The sequence below is a fragment of the Mustela putorius genome, unplaced genomic scaffold (genome assembly GCF_011764305.1).
Source record: "Mustela putorius furo isolate JIRA1106 unplaced genomic scaffold, ASM1176430v1.1 tig00000430_pilon_pilon_pilon, whole genome shotgun sequence".
Lineage (NCBI taxonomy): Eukaryota > Metazoa > Chordata > Mammalia > Carnivora > Mustelidae > Mustela > Mustela putorius.
Window position 1 is genome coordinate 11566284 of NW_025421377.1, and position 16633 is coordinate 11582916.

Consider the following 16633-nt stretch of genomic DNA (forward strand, 5'->3'; position numbering starts at 1 on the left):
CAGATCCCAGGACCCTGGGATCATGACCTGAGCTGAAGGCAGGGACTTTACCCACTGACCCACCCAGGCACCCCTGTCTTTAAATCTCTTAAATTAAATTAGAAGTTATTCTGGAATATGCGGTGCATCTATCATTTTGTGGTCTGCTATTTTCGTAAATTTTCTATGTTACTACCGTGTTCACTATCATAATTTTCATGGCTCCACACAATCAAGGTTATATTTGTCTGGTTACCTTAATAACAAACATCTAATTGTGCTTATTTACTTTCTTAGGCACCACAAATACTCTTTTTATGGAAATCTTTGGATTGGACATTCACACTTTTTAAAAGTATCAGTTGATATCTTTAAAGAGTTTCAGAAAAATGGAGATATTGTCTATGTGCATACTATTTAAAAATGTTTAAAAGCGTCTACGGCCATACCAACCTGAACGTGCCTGATCTCTTCTGACCTCAGAAGCTAAGCAGGTCAGGCCTGGTTAGTACTTGGATGGGAGAATGCTGAGAAATAACAGGTGCTATAGGCTTAAAAAAAAAAAAAAAAGATAATGTGCCACAAGAGGGAGGCATTTTGTGCCCTTGATGGACAGTTTTCTACATATAACATAATTTCAGAAATATATACCTCATTCCAGCATATCGTTTGGGGGATTTGGCATGAATTTGAGTGTGATAATGATTTTTTTTTCTAAAAAAAATAGAATTAAAAACATTTTGCTCTGATTTAGCAAGCTACAAAGAAAGTCCATCAGGATTACCCACACAAAAATTTGGGGCTATATATTTGCTTAGATTTATATAGTCATTTTTTAAGCTACTCTTCAATATTGAGCTATAGAAATTTTACAGATAGTAATATTCAGATGACAAATCAGAAATTCAACTTTTTCAGGTTTTTCTGACGAAATTTATTTCTGATGTATTATTCATATGATTGTTTTTATTCTTGCCCAAGCTAATGTATGCTGGGATCATAACTGAAGTTGGATTCATTGAAAATTTTATTTATTTTGTTGGTTATATATTAAGTAGGACTTCAAATGATGCTTGAACTCAAATCTATATAGTGCTTAGTGTTAACACACAAAGCAGGAATCATTGATTTCATATAGTTTTACATTTGTAATTACCTAACCCAGATTACTTTGAGTCAGACAAAGAGCTCAATTAACAATTTATATAACCAAAAGTAATTTTGCTTTCTTAAATATTAAAAGGGACATCAAACCATTTCATATTTGCTCCTTAAAAATGTATTTCAATGTTTAGTTATTTTACTTTATGTACCTCTTTCCCCAACTTTATTGGGATATAACTGACATAGAACATTGTGTAAGCTTAAGATGCACGGTGTGGTGATTTGATACATGTATATACTGCAAAATGATTACCACAATAACATTAGTTAAGCCATTGATTGCCTTTCAAAGTGACTTTTTTTAATGAAGAGAGTATTTCAGATTTATTCTCCTAGCAACTTTAAGGTATATGATACTGTATTATTACTGTGGTCACCATGCTGAATGTTACATCTCTAAAATTTTATAACCCTTTGACCAAGATTGCCCCATTGCATCTATCCTCCAGCCCTTGGTAAACACCATTCTATCCTGTTTCCATTAGTTTGGCTTTTTCATGAATTCCACAAATAAGTGAGATCATACAGTGTTTGTCTTTCTCTGTCTGAGATTTTACTTACCATAATTGTTTGGCTATATTTATTTACACAGTATGCTGTAGTACAAATCAAAAATCAATGGAGCCCTGGGTGTGGTGCATAAACAATGAATTTTAGAACACTGAAAAAAGTAAAATTAAATTAAATTAAAAAAATCAATGTAGTAGCAACCAAAAATTGATCACTTTTATATAGATACCTTTTTTCAGGTCAAAAGTAAGAATAAGTTATGTTACCAATGGATACAGGACAGTTGATCTATTATTTTGCATATGGGATTTAGATGACTATCATATCCAAATCATATTTGTGAAAATTAATATAGTGGTTGACTTACAGAACCACTGACAACTCACAAAATTTTGACTGATAGCAAGGATATCATATACTCTATTTCTTGCTTTCCAATTCAATTCAGAGACTGTAGGTGATCTATGACACCAATTAAGGTGTCATATGTTTGTATTTGAATCTACACATGTTAATGTTTTGTATTTATGAAAGATTTTCCTGAATTACATTACTGATTACTAAATTTAAATATGTCTTTAAAAAAGGTTTTTCAGATTTATGTAATGCTTGTGTCTATGTGCAGTGACAGACCTGGAGTGATATGAGACAGGAAACGGTAAGGGATGATGTTGGTCAGTGTCATGTTCACGATGCCTGGTGGCATCTCCCACAAATCAAAATTTCAAGATTACATGTCATTCTTGATACACTGAGACCTTATGGTAGTCAAAGTTCCATGAAATTTAAAAGAAGTCATCCATGTAATGACACTATCCTGGTGTTATTAATATTATACATTTTCATATGAAATTTTCCACTCAAGCATTGTGAACAGGAGTCCACCTGGTCCCACGGTGACCTCTATTAGACATGTCTGGAGCCAAGTGTGTATAAGCTTGTAAGATTGTTCACTTGTTTATTTTCCCCATAAGATGAAAAGACAGTGAATTCTCCTAACCCTTACCAAGAAGCCTTTCTCCATAGCTTTTCTCCTAAGAAGTTGAAGCTTTCAGGTGGATGATAAAATGGGGCAAAAAAATATGAATTTCTTGGTGCTGCAATATTAAAAGCAGATTGCTCCATGTTTGTATATAATCTGGCTTTGATTAGAAGCCCAAGAAATCTTGCCCCAAAGAACAATAGAGTGAACATTTGTTAAAATTTGTCTGGAAGTTTTGTGGAATTCTATGTGTTGTCTAGCATAATTATGAATAGGGTCGCTGGATGTTAAGTTATATAATCAAACTACTTAGATGACCATCTTGAATTATTTTTTCTCTCTATTCCATAGCTGAAAATACAAAGGCCACCAGTTCCCTCCCAAAGAGACTTCTATTTTGTGTTCTTTCATGAGTACTCTGGGAATTTAAGACAGAGGTTAAAGTTTTAGGAACTTCTCATTTTAGGAGGAATCCAGTTTTAACATCTCAATTACATGATATAGTAGAAAGGGGCTTGACCACTAGAGTGAGAGAAAACCTAGGTTTACATTTCAGCTTTTATACTTAGTAGGTACTGTACTTTATAAAAGGTTTTAACTTTCTAACCAATTGGATAATTCATTATTTATAACTTTCTCTTCTCATTCCTCTGTAGTTTTCAAGAAGGCAGGGGGTTTAAAATTTTATTATTATTATTTAGTTTTAGCACTGTATATCTTGGTTCTAGGAAAAATGTTTTCATATACGAGGTACTCAATAAATATTTGTTAAATGAAGAAAGTTAGGAATGACTTTGGGTCATCAGTTTTCATAGGGATGAGAAGTAAACATAAACACGTGTATGTTTTTGGAATATAGTAAGCCTTCCTTCTTCCTCCTAAAGCACTTGGTAGTAGTGTTCAATATTTTTTAGTTGAAATTATCTCTTCTTTTTTATTATAACATTCACTCATTATTTAACTAAAGTTGTTTAAAAATGTTTAATTTAAAGCCATTAAAATATGGAGACCAGATAGTTCATTTTATGCTTTAAAGAAGAGCAGATGCCATCAGGTCCTTATGACATTTCTAAATAAATATTCAAAATCTTGCCTTCTAAACAAAGTTTGCAGTTTTACCTTGAACTTATACCTAAAAAATAAATCAGAAATTCAAATTACCATACAAATTTTCTTCCTACAACATTGGCAAAGTCAGTTGTAAAAAGTAGGTTAAGTACTATAATTTACAAAGTGATTTTTAATCTCCAAGGCCATGAATACATGAATACATTTATATTATTCATTATACTCTCCTCTTGCATTGCCTAAATCTCCCAACTGGTCTACTGAACACCACCACAGAAGAATGGTGTATAAAATATTTCCTAGGGAGTTTTCAATTGGTAAAAACTTTCTGAATGATAAATAATAACAAAACCAAATGAAAAGACAAATAATAAACTAGGAAAAATAATGCTTGAACACACAAAATAAATTGCCAATTTTCTTAGCTTTTAAAAAGAGTGCTACTCATTCAAACAGGAAAAAGTGTAAGAAAAATAAACACAAAATACCCAAAAGAGCAAAAAAATAGTATATGAAGAGGTAATTTATTTTCTTTAAGATTTTATTTATTTTTTTATTTGAGAGAGAGAGAGAGAGAGAGATTGAGAGAATGAATGGGAGGAAGGGCAGAGAGAGAAGCAGACTCCCTGTGGAGCAGGGAACCTAAGTGGGACTAGATCCCAGGCCCCTGGGATCATGACCTGAACTGAAGGCAGATACTTAATCTACTGAGCCACTAAGGTGCCCTATGAAAAGATCATTTACAACCTTAAGAAAAAAAGTAACAATGAGACTATCTAGTAACATATGTACAGATGGCCAATTCTGTCCATAACTGAAGAAATGTAAATGAAAACAAGAAATAATTTTCACCAATATGGTTGATACAAAGTATCATTTAGAGTGTGGGGAAATGTGTCTAAATTAAATACACTCCTATACATCTGATGATAGTATAATTTTGCACAAATTTTTAATGATTTGCAGTGATTTAAAATGGGGGACCATTTTACTTAGTATTTCAATCTTTATCACCTGTCTTAAAGACTAACACATTTCACAAGGCAGCTTGTGAAAAATTCTCATTGCAACGTTGTTTATATTGTCAAAATATTTAAATACTGGAAACATATTAAGCATTAATAACTCTGTACTTGATAAAATAAAATGAAACTCCAAATATTCGTCTAAAAGAATAGGATAGTTGGGGCGCCTGGGTGGCTCAGTGGGTTAAGCCTCTGTCTTTGGCTCAGGTCATGATCTCAGGGTCCTGGGATGGAGCCCCGCATTAGGTTCTCTGCTCAGTGGGGAGCCTGCTTTCTCCTCTCTGCCTACTTGTGATCTCTGTCAAATAAATAAATAAAACTTAAAAAAAGAGAATAGGATAGTTGTATACGCATTGATATGGAAACATCTCCAATCTATATTATTATTATTATTAAAGACCTTATTTATTTATTTGACACAGAGAGAGAGAAAGAGAGAGAGATCACAAGTAGACAGAGCAGAAGGCAGGCAGAGAGAGGGGGAAGCAGGCTCCCTACTGAGCAGAGAGCCTGATGTAGGGCTGGATCCCAGGACCCTGAGATCATGACTTGAGCTGAAGGCAGAGGCTTAACCCACTGAGCCACCCAGGTGGCCCTCCAATCGATATTATTAAAGGAAAGGCATGATACTTGCTACATTCCAGAGTCTTCTGCAGGAATTCACTAATATATCCCTACAGTATCCCTATGGGTTAGTACTAGTTTGTTTTTGTATTGTTTGTTTTGTTTTAATTTTAGGAATAGAAGAGGAAAAAATGGTGTTGGGGAGGACTCACTCAAAATCAAGAAGTAAACATTGAATAGCAACCAGTTTGATTCCAAATGATGTATATTCAGTCATTATAATGTACTTCCCTAAGTATGTTTCTGCATCCCAGTCTATTCTATAAACTTAACTCTGTGTTTAGGTGCTGACACCACACTGCCATTGTTATCATACAAAGAATTTTGATACATGGTTCACTAGACATTTAATGTTCAATTATTTTTATTCTTAGAATAAAAATCAATTGAAATTTTATGGACTTGCTATAAATGTATAGATTAGAGTTAAGAGTTGTTATCTATATACTTTTGAATCCTTCTTATTGGACCATCGTCTGGTTCTATTTCTCATTATTGATGCTTTTTTTCTTTTGTCTTAATAGGGATCTTGCACATTTACAGTAAGGTTGATGTCTTATTATTTTATTTTTATGATTTTATTTTATTAAAATGTCCTTTCTGCTATAGAAAATATTTATTTTTAATTTTATTGCTGTTTTTATTTATTTGAGGGCACATGCAGTAATTATAAAGGTTAACCTGTGTTCATTGATCACTCCCATCTTTCTAGCTCTCTTTTTCACTATAAATTCTTTAGCTGCAGATTTTCCTACCATGAAGATTTTCAGAGCCCAGACTCCCCAGGTTGAAAGACACTGATTATCCTCTCATTACTGTATACTTTTTCTGAAAGGAGCTATTTTTTGTTTGATTTGCTTTATTTTATTTTTTATGACTTTAATTAATGTGTAATTGACAAAGTTGTACATTTTAAGATGCACAGCTTGAAATAATCAAGCTAATTAACATATCTATCACTTCATAACGTTAATCATTTTCTTTCTTTTGTTTTTCTGTGCATGCATGTGTGGGTGTGTCTGTGTGTGTGTGATGAGAACACTTAAGATCCCTTGGCAAATCCCAAGTATACAATACAGTATTGCTAATTATTGTCACTTGCTGTAACTTAGATCTCAAGAGCTTATTCATCTTGTAAGTCTTGGACTTTGTATTCCTTCACGAACATCCCCCAATATCCCTCTCCCCACAACCCCTGGTAACCACCATTCTATTCTCTTGTTTCTATGGTTTTGACAATTTCAGATTCCACATATAAGTGAGATCATGCAGTACTTATCTTTCTATGTCTGGCTTATTTCACCTAGCATATTGTCCTCCAGGTTCATCTATATTGTCACAAATTACAGAATTTTCTTCCTTTTTACGGCTTTTTAGAATCCTAGGGCAGACTACCCTCAGATGGGCCACTTTGGCATGAAGACTATTCTGAGCTGAAGGTAATCAAGACTCTACAATCTTGGGAGAAATTTTTGCCCCTTCCTTAACTACATAGAAAAATCTAAATTTGGGGTCTTTCCCAGAATAAGTGTCATTAGCAGATATAAATTTTATCTGAGTGACACAACTATATGATGGGGGCAAACATCTAATTACTAAACATCTGCTCTTCTTCTAATTGCCCTGTGAGTTGTTTTCCTTTCCTGTGAAATCCCAGACCTCTGCCCTCTTCTCCTTAGTTCAGGATGACATATATACCTCATTTTGCTTACCTGTCTTTGAAATGTTCATGTCTGTGTGGATTCTCCACATGTCTGCTATTACATTTTATTTTCTTCTTTTAATCTGTCTCCTGTCAATTTGATTCTTAGTCCAGCTAGAAGGGCCCTTAAAGGGGTCAGAAAATTTTGCTCTTGAATAGCTCAATAACATTACACTGTTTATGTAACACACATTTTACATCCATTCATCTGTTGGTGGACATTTTGGTGGTTTTCATATCTTGGCTAGTGTGGACAATGCTGCCATGAACATGGGAGTGAAGGTATCTCTTTAAGATTCTGATTTTGTTTCCTTTGGATATATACCCAGAAGTGGGATTGATGGATCACAAGGTGGTTCTATTTTTAATTTTTGATGTATCTCCACGTTTTTTATAATGGTTTTACCAATTAAAATTCCATTTAAGAGTGTATAAGGATTCTCTTTTCTCCGCATCCTCACCAATATTTATTGTCTTTTGACCAGAAAGAAAGAAAGAGAGAGAGAGATGTAGAGAGAGAGGGAGGGAAGAAGAAAGGAGAAAGGCAAATGGAGAGAAAGATCTCTCTTGTCTTTTTGATAGTAGACATTCTAGTGGGTGATAGTTAATACCTCATTGTAATTTTCACTTGCATTTCCCTGATGATTAATGACATTGGATACTTTTTCATATATTTGTTGACCATTTTTGAAAAATGTCTGCTCAGGTTCTTTGCCCATTTTTCAAATAAGATTACTTGGTCATTGTTGTGTGTGTGTTTTTTTTTTTTGTTTGTTTGTTTGTTTTTTTGTTTTTTGTTTTGTTTTTGTTTTGTTTTGTTTGCTTTTGAGATGTATGAGATCCTTATATATTTTGGATATTAATCCCCTATCAGATATATGGTTTGCAAATATTTTATCCCATTTTGTAGGTTGCCTTTTCCCCATATGTACCATTTCCTTTGCTGTGAAGTTTTTTTTCTTTTTTTTTTTTTTTTAGTTTGATGGCATAACAGCATGTGATCTATCATGTAGAATACACATGTGTGCTTCAGAAGAATGTGTATTTGTCTGCTGTTTGTTAACTGGATATCTCTATATATGTCTCTTAGGTTCATTTGGTCTATGTTGTTCAGTTGGTGTTTCTTTATTGATTTTCCATTTGATTCACATTTTCTCTCTCTGCCTACAATTTTCTCTCTTACTTATTTCCTCCCTTATTCTCCCCCAAATTCCTCTTGACTAAAGACTACTGATCTTTCAAAAAGCAGTCCTTGCTATATTTATATAAGGCAGCTTTTCTAGTCTCTCCTCGGTAGTTCTTTTTGTCATGACTTTTATCAACTGCATGCATTTCTCATAAAACTCCTGAACTTCATTTTGCCATTTTCTCACTTACTTTCTTTCCTTTTTTTTGTGTGTGGGTATATATGTAACTTTTCACTTTCTTTTTTTAAAAATTATTTTTATTAACATATTATGTATTACTTGCCCCAGGGGTACAGGTCTGTGAATCATCAGACTTACACATTTCACAGCACTCATCAGCTACTTATCTTCTTAAGAAGCTATGCCTTATTCTCTTGGTGTCTCTGTTGTTTACATTGTTGTTTAGATTGTTTCAGACAAATTTAAGGTGCTGAGCAAATGTTACTTAACCTAATTAAGAGGAAAACATTCATGAACTGGTAAATTTTGCTTATTTACTTAACCTAATTAAGAGGAAAAGGTTCATGAACTGGTAAAGTTTTGACTTTATGGAAATAATAATACAGTAGGGAGTATATTGACTTATTTTTTGTTTCTATTCAATACTTTCACCACCCAAAAAAGAAATCTAACTGAAATATATTCAGGGGTATGAGATAATCTCTGAAGTATGGTAATTTACGGCATCATGGCAGAGCAGCTAAAATGGTACATGGAATTATGATTAAATATGGAACATTATTTTTAATAGACAGGTATTTAAGGTTCATTCAAGTCTCCATGTGAGTCCACAAAGCAGATCATGCCCATCTGTTGTCTTCTTACGTTATTCAGTTGCTTTCAATGGATGCCAAGGAGGAGTTACTACTTCTGTGTGAATCTTACCACAAAGGCTTTAGATAATTAAAAATGATAGAATTGGGACAGACTGCTAAACATAAACAGAAGGATAAAAAGACATCTGGCATAATTAACAGTGAATAAACCAGGTTTAAGTAGCCTGAGTAAAAAGCACATTGGAACATCATGAAAAACTGAAAAACTTCTGTTGAGAGATAATTCTGCTGATATATAACTTAAAATATTTCTTTTAAATTGAATTTTTATTAATTGGGACATTTCCATAAAGTGGGGTATTTGGTTTTTAGATTTCATCTGCTCCTGCTGTTTATTTCTCAGTTGAAGTCATAATCTTTTGTTTGTGGCATTGAAATTGGCTTATGTAGAGATGATTATGATGTACATTCAGACAATTGTGACTTCAGGTGAGAAATAAGCAGCAGGAACAGATGAACTCTTAGCAATAGAGAAACTATTTTCATGCAAATATCTCCACAGTGACAGAAAGATGAGAAAAAGAATTACAGAACACAGAAGGCTTACAAAAACATTATTTCATGATATTGAATGATTTTCTGGGTTTGTGTGTGTGTGTATGTAGAAGAATCAATCAGAACGTTTTTAGAAACATATTCGTATGTTACTATAAATACCATTAAACTAGTTCTCCAAGAGAAATCGTATCCACTTGTTTCTATTACTAAATCAAATACAGTATCAGCAGGCATGCCTGTTCTGCTAGCTTCTGAAAACCAAAACTAGCTGCAGTGCTACAGTTTAAGCATTTAAAATCCAGGAAGCAAATTTATTCAGTAAAATAAGAATTTGATATACAGTTTGATGAGATGTGTTTCTGTTGAGATGTTTTGTATAGCAATCTGCTTTTTAAAAAAGGGAAAAAAAAAAGAGAAATGGAAGGCAGAGTCATCTAGCCTAGATATAGATGCATACACTATCCAAATTACAACAAATTGAGACAATAAACAGTCTATGCAGACAAGCCCTAATAGCATCCTTAAATCTCCTTTAACACTTTCCATTTGCCAGTTCTTGGGTAGAGATATAAGATGGAAGTCAGATCACAGTAATATCCACCACATGCTATTTCCTATGATTTATGAATGAAGAATCAAGAAGGTAAGAGATTATGTTGTAGAAGAAAAGAACATAAAACTACGATTTTCACTCCTGTAATACTTAATTTGTAAATTGGTTCTTCATAGGTATGTCGTTGACCTATATAATAATTTGAAGCTACAATTTATCAATAAAAGTGGGATAACATCCCTCGCTCTTGGCCATACCCAATCCCTTTCAATTAAACCTAAAGATGGGATTCAGGTATTAATTACAGATAAAATGACACACTGATGGAGGAGAGTAAAGAGCTAAAATCTAGAGAGAGAATGCCAAAAGTCAAATTCAGTCTCTGCCATTGGATGAAGAAAGCTGCATTGCCAGACCTATCAAATATACTGACACACAGGAGTAAGGAAACGGGAAATCATCTTTCCTTCCTTGTCTCTTTCTGTCTTGTTCTCTCTGCGTGTTTATTTCTGTCTCTTATTTATAGAAAAACCCCTTATTTGATATAGATTCTATATATTTCTAATGTCCACCCCAATTAACTACAAAATATCCTCGTATCATCAGGGTCATAGATGTACTGCTATTGATCAATGTTAGAAAAGGTTTATTTAGAATTCATTCCTATAGATAATCTAGAGCATCTCTTCAGTCATTAACAGTATGAGACATGTGTCCTTAATTTACTATATCCAAAAAATGTAAAAACATTTTCAGTGTTTTTCATTTCCTCTCATTATAAATCACTGTAACTGTGTACTAATCTTTAATTTTCTTTTTATTTTGTTTGGGAGCTTATGTTCCTGTTTCGTTTTGTAGCTTGTTTGAAGTCTATTGAGTACCTACAGTTGGTGAGACACTAGATCAGACTCTACACATTCAGTGGTGAACAATTGAGGCATACTGCCTATTTTCACGATCCTTACAGGTCAGTGGGGGAGCCAGTTAAACAAGCAAATACACATGTAACCATCCTAAAAACTTTTGTGTGCCATTAAGGAAAAGTGAAGAGACAATGATAAAGAATAATGGAAATATATCTTATTAGCAAGGAAATGTCTCTCTGTGAAAGTGATATTTTAGCTGATGGAGAAGTCAGATGTGTATGTCAGAAGTCAGAAGTCAGATGCAGAAGAGCATTTCATGAAAAGAAAATAGGCAGATTAAAACAAATCCTAGATTAAGGAGCATCTGGGTGGCTCAGTCAGTTAAGCATCTGAATGTTGGTTTCAGGTCAGGTCATTATCCCAGGGTTGTGAGATTGAACCCCATGTAGGGCTGCGCTGTGAGCTCAGAGTCTGTTTGAGATTTTTTTTTTTTTTAAGATTTTTATTTTATTTATTTGACAGGCAGAGATCACAAGTAGGCAGAGAGGCAGGCAGGCTGAGAGAGAAGAGAAAGCAGGCTCCCTGGTGAGCAGAGAGCCCGATGTGGGGCTTGATCCCAGAACCCTGGGATCATGACCTGAGCCGAAGGCAGAGGCCTTAACCCACTGAGCCACCCAGGCACCACCTGTTTGAGATTCTTTACCTCTTCCTTTGCCCTTTCCCCTGTCTGTACTTTCTCTTTCTCTAAAACGAACGAATGAATGAATAAATAAATAAATAAATCTTTCAAAAAATCCTAAATTGATCCTGACTATTTATCTCCCTTTGTTTATTTACATTTATAAAATGAGATCAGTGTTTTTTTGCATACTTATAGTGATCAAGAAATATGTGGAAAAATATGACATTAAAGTTTATGCAGGATTCAGATTAAATCGAACATCATAATCTATGCTCTGTATGGTGCAGGTGAAAGCCAAGTAAATGGATTAGGAGAATAATGAGGCAACAGGATTTTATCTGGGTTCGGGTGAAGGGAAGAAAGAGTAAGAAGGTGTTCTTTTGGGGAGGTGTCTTTTATGCTGGATTCAATGTTAACCAGCGATTTCTTTGAGAAATCACGTCATCTTAGCTAGGCACAGTATTGCTTTATTGTTATTATAGCCTTGATGTCACTGCTATAACTTTAAGCAATAACATAGTGACTCATAGCAAAAATAATTTTGGTCCTGGTAATACTTAAAAATCACTGAACACACCCAAACAGTCATGTAGCCTACATGTAGTCATGTTGTCATGTAGTCCTATAGCTACAGTTCCTCTTCCCCCTCCTCAGGAAAAACCTTCATCTCCATTTACCTTGCTAGCTGTAGCAATGAGGTCCTTTGTTAAATCTACTCTGCATTCTAGCAATTAAAAAAAAAAAAGAGTCTTATACATAAAACAGCATAAACCCAGAGAAGAAACATTCCTCACATTTATAGGTCCATTTTTTTTCTGCAAAAATTTGAATATCAATTTATAAACTCAGTTTTATTTCTGCACAGCTTAAAAGTCATACGAATTCACATAGAATTGAATAGGTATTTTAGTAGCTAGGAAATAAACTAAGTGGCTCTGATAAAGAGATGCTAAAATATAGAGACTAAAAAAGACGGAAGTCATTTTTTTCCCCTTCTTATATCAAAACTCAGAGGGAACTATTCAAGGCTAAGAGTCAGCCCGGCTCTATAAGGTTATCCAGGGGCTCAGGTTTCCTTCTACCTTGCTTCGCCATCCGTAGGGTTTTTCCCTCATTCATAGAGTCAGAACAGGCACACTACAGCTGTACCCACATTATAGCCCTTTAGAACAGGGGAAGAGGGAACACCCAACCACCCTAAGGCAAGACTCAGAAGCTGCACACCATAGTGACAGAATACTAGTATCACATACTAGTGACAGAATCAGTTCGATGGCCATAGGAAGCTACAGAGGAGGTTGGGAGATGTGGCCGTCATAAGCCCACCTAATATGCTGGTAAAACAGCATGGTCCAAGTCACTAAAAGAAAGAAGGAATGAATCAATATTAAGAAAATCAGGGGGTTGGGGTAAATTGGAAGGGGAGGTGAATCATGAGAGACTATGGACTCTGAAAAACAATCTGAGGGGTTTGAAGTGGCAGGGGGGTGGAAAGTCGGGGTACCAGGTGGTGGGTATTATAGAGGGCATGGATTGCATGGAGCACTGGGTGTGGTGAAAAAATAATGATACTGTTATGCTGAAAATAAATTAAAAAAAAAAGAAAATCAGTCTCTGACACAAGGAGTATTTTTTAAACCACATGATCACTATCATAGTCTGTCCCATAATTGACATTCAGAACATTACCTATCCTTCAATTATGACAGATATAATCTTGATATTTAATATAGATGCTATGCCTCTACCTAAAAAATTCTTGGTATTTTTTTGAACCGACATTTATCAACTTCTCTAGGAAATCATTTCTGGAGAACTTTATTCATCTCCGATGGTTCCTCCACACAACACAAAACCAGATAAGCACAGTTCATACCTCTATTCATTCATTTACTTTTTATTTCAAAAATATTTACTAGGCACTTATACACTGATTGTATAGCAAATTCCAAATGTACAGTGATGTTCAAAATGCACATGGTCTCTCTGCTCATGAAGTCTGTAGACCGGAGGTGGAAATAGGGATTCAACACATTCAAATAAATGGAAACTTTTAAGTGTCGTACGTAACATGAGGGAGGTAAATAGTGCTACGGAATGGATAATAGGAAGGTTTTGTCCAGTCAAGGAGTTGTGGGGAGGATTTTCTCAAGAACTGATGATTACAGGGAGATGGGCTAGACAGAGGGCAGCCTTAGAGAAGGAGAAGGGTGGTGTATGATAGTGCCCCAACAGAGGGAACAGCAGACTCCAGGGCCCTCTGTGGGAGTGTGTTCAATACTGGCTGGGGAGAATTAGTGGAAGATGAGTGAGAATAAAGCACAGAAGGCAAAGAGGTGACTGAGCTCAAGAACCAGGTAAGAAGGAGATTACCTAGGGTTTTGAGATCTTAAGAGGTTTGTTGTCTATCATCAGAGCAGTGAATTGTGATTGAGGAGCACAAGCAGGGAGAGAAGTGGTCAGATTTCCAGATCATAATGATCCTTCTGACAACAGTGCAGACAGTAGTCACCCAAGGATAAAATGGTGTGGAGGTTGTTCTTTTCCAGTAGCCCAGGTAAGCGTTAACTATGAATGGATTGGATTAATCATTCTCTAAAATCATTCTCTAAGTATGATTTTAGATCTCTGGACATTTTGTGTCCTTTTTGGAAGAAGAAGAATAGCTATGCATTTTAAAGCCAACAATTTTAAAAACAATCTAAACCAGCAGAGCATGTAGTATGGTATTTCCTACACTTTTATATATTTTAAATGTCTACAAGCTTAGACATTAGACATTTACAATAATGTTCTAATGTTTCCATGAAGTAAGGCATATAATAGATTTGAATTTGAAAATAAGTATTTAACTAAACAAAGATATTTTTCTTTTAATCAATGATATTATTTAAATTGGAAACGAACATTCAAATGGAAATTATGTATCAACATTTGCAGGTATAGATGAATATGAGACTTAAAAGGAATTTGAATACATTGTTAATCTGAGTGTATGCAAGAGGCCTCAGCTATGATTAAACTTTTAGATATGGATAAAATAAAACAAGAGTGAAACTTTTTTTTAAAAGGTTTTATTAATTTATTTGACAGAGAAATAGAGTGAGAGAGAATGCAGGCAGGGGAGCTTTAGGCAGAGAAAGGGGGAGAAGGAGAAGCAGACTCCCCGCTGAGCAAGGAGCATTACCTGGGGCTGGATCCCAGGACCATGGGATCCTGATCTGAGCTGAGGGCAGATGTTTAACCGACTGAGCCACCTAGGCACCCCATAAAAGCAAAATATTAAAGAGCTTAAAGTTGTTTCATCCAAAAGCCTCCCACCACACCTCATAAATTCAAATATATTTAGGCTCTACATAAAAAGATGAGATGTGGGGTGCCTGGGTGGCTCAGTGGGTTAAAATCTCTGCCTTTGGCTCAGGTCATGATCCCAGGGTCCTGGGATCAAGCCCCACGTCAGGCTCTTTGCTCAGCGGGGAGCTTGTTTCCCTTCCTCTCTCTCTGCCTGCCTGTTTGCCTACTTGTGATCTCTCTCTGTCAAACAAATAAATAAAATCTTAAACAAAAAAATGAGATGTGTAAAAGCTCCAATCAAGAAAAGATAGTTCCTATGTTTACTAGTATTTATCTGAAATAACTCTGTAGCTATCTGAAATAGCTACATTTTTTTGTTGTTTTTGTTTTCTACATGGATTGTGAAAGGGAGACTTTATTTGGATATATTTAAATTGACTATTAAACATTTAAGTACTGTCCTTTAGCAGAAATTCACAGATGAAAGTTAAGTTAATTTTTTAACATCAAACACAGGAAAGTTCAGGGGAGCAGAATTTAAGGAGTAGCTTAGCAAGAAAGGTGGGCTTGGTGGAGAATTTGTTATGTCAAAATATTTGAATGAATATGGGAGAGTCAGGATGAGTATTATTTTCCTAGTTGGTCACTGCCTTCCTCCCTTAAAGTGCACATTTCATAATTTCTTGTTTTTTATTCTAATAAAACCAGTTTCTCTGAATGTAGTTGAAATTAATTAGGCCTTATCTAAAAACTTTAAAATGCTAATAAAAGTAAATGAAGAAAGAACAGTAGATTTAACAGTCTGGCTTCAATATTAATGAACATTTGATCTATTTATTGCAATCAAAATATAACTTTGGCACTGATTATAATCACTTTGACTTGGGTAGTCTTGGTAGCAAATAACACTCATTAAGTATCAAAAGACAAACCAAAACGGCTATCACATTGAGGTTCTAATTTAGCTTAGAATAATAAATAACACCATGTAAAATGAGAAGAAAAAATTAAATATCTGTTATTTTATGCATTCAATCAATAGTATCTCTATTCCTCTATATTCAAAGTATTGTGCCTGTCAGCAAGTTAAAATGGGAAAGCTTGAGACTTTCTGGAGAGACAGACCTGGTTCTGAAATCATGTTCTGTGTGATGGTTAATTTTATGTGTCAACTTTATTAGTCGATGTCCCTCAAATATTTGGTCAAAAACTAAAAACTAATTGCTTCTCTGAAGGTTTTTTTATTTGTTTGTCTGTTTGGATGAGATGAGCATTTAAATCAGTACCACTTGAGTAAAGCAGATTGCTCCCCACAATGTGCCTTACTTTAAGAGGAATAAAACTGGGGGCAACTGGGTTTCTCAGTGGGTTAAAGTCTCTGCCTTCGGCTCGGGTCATAATCCCAGGGTCTTGGGACAGAGCCCCGAGCCCCTCGTAGGATTCTCTGCTCCACGGGGAGCCTGCTTTCTCCTTTCTCTCTGCCTGCCTCTCTGCCTGCTTGTGATCTCTGTCTGTCAAATAAATAAATTAATTAAAAAAAAATTTTGCTAAGCATAATACCCTCTGGTTCCATCCAGCAGTGTGGGGGGTTTTGGGGGTAGGAAAAAAATAAATGAAGTGAGATGGGATCAGGAGGGAGACAAACCATAAGTGACTCTTAATC

At 34.9% G+C, this 16633-nt stretch overlaps 1 pseudogene; it reads left to right on the forward strand.

The window, feature by feature from the left end:
- Window positions 1-414: 414 nt before the first annotated feature.
- LOC123392062 lies at window positions 415-532 on the forward strand (annotated as a pseudogene).
- The last annotated feature ends 16101 nt before the right edge of the window (window positions 533-16633 follow it).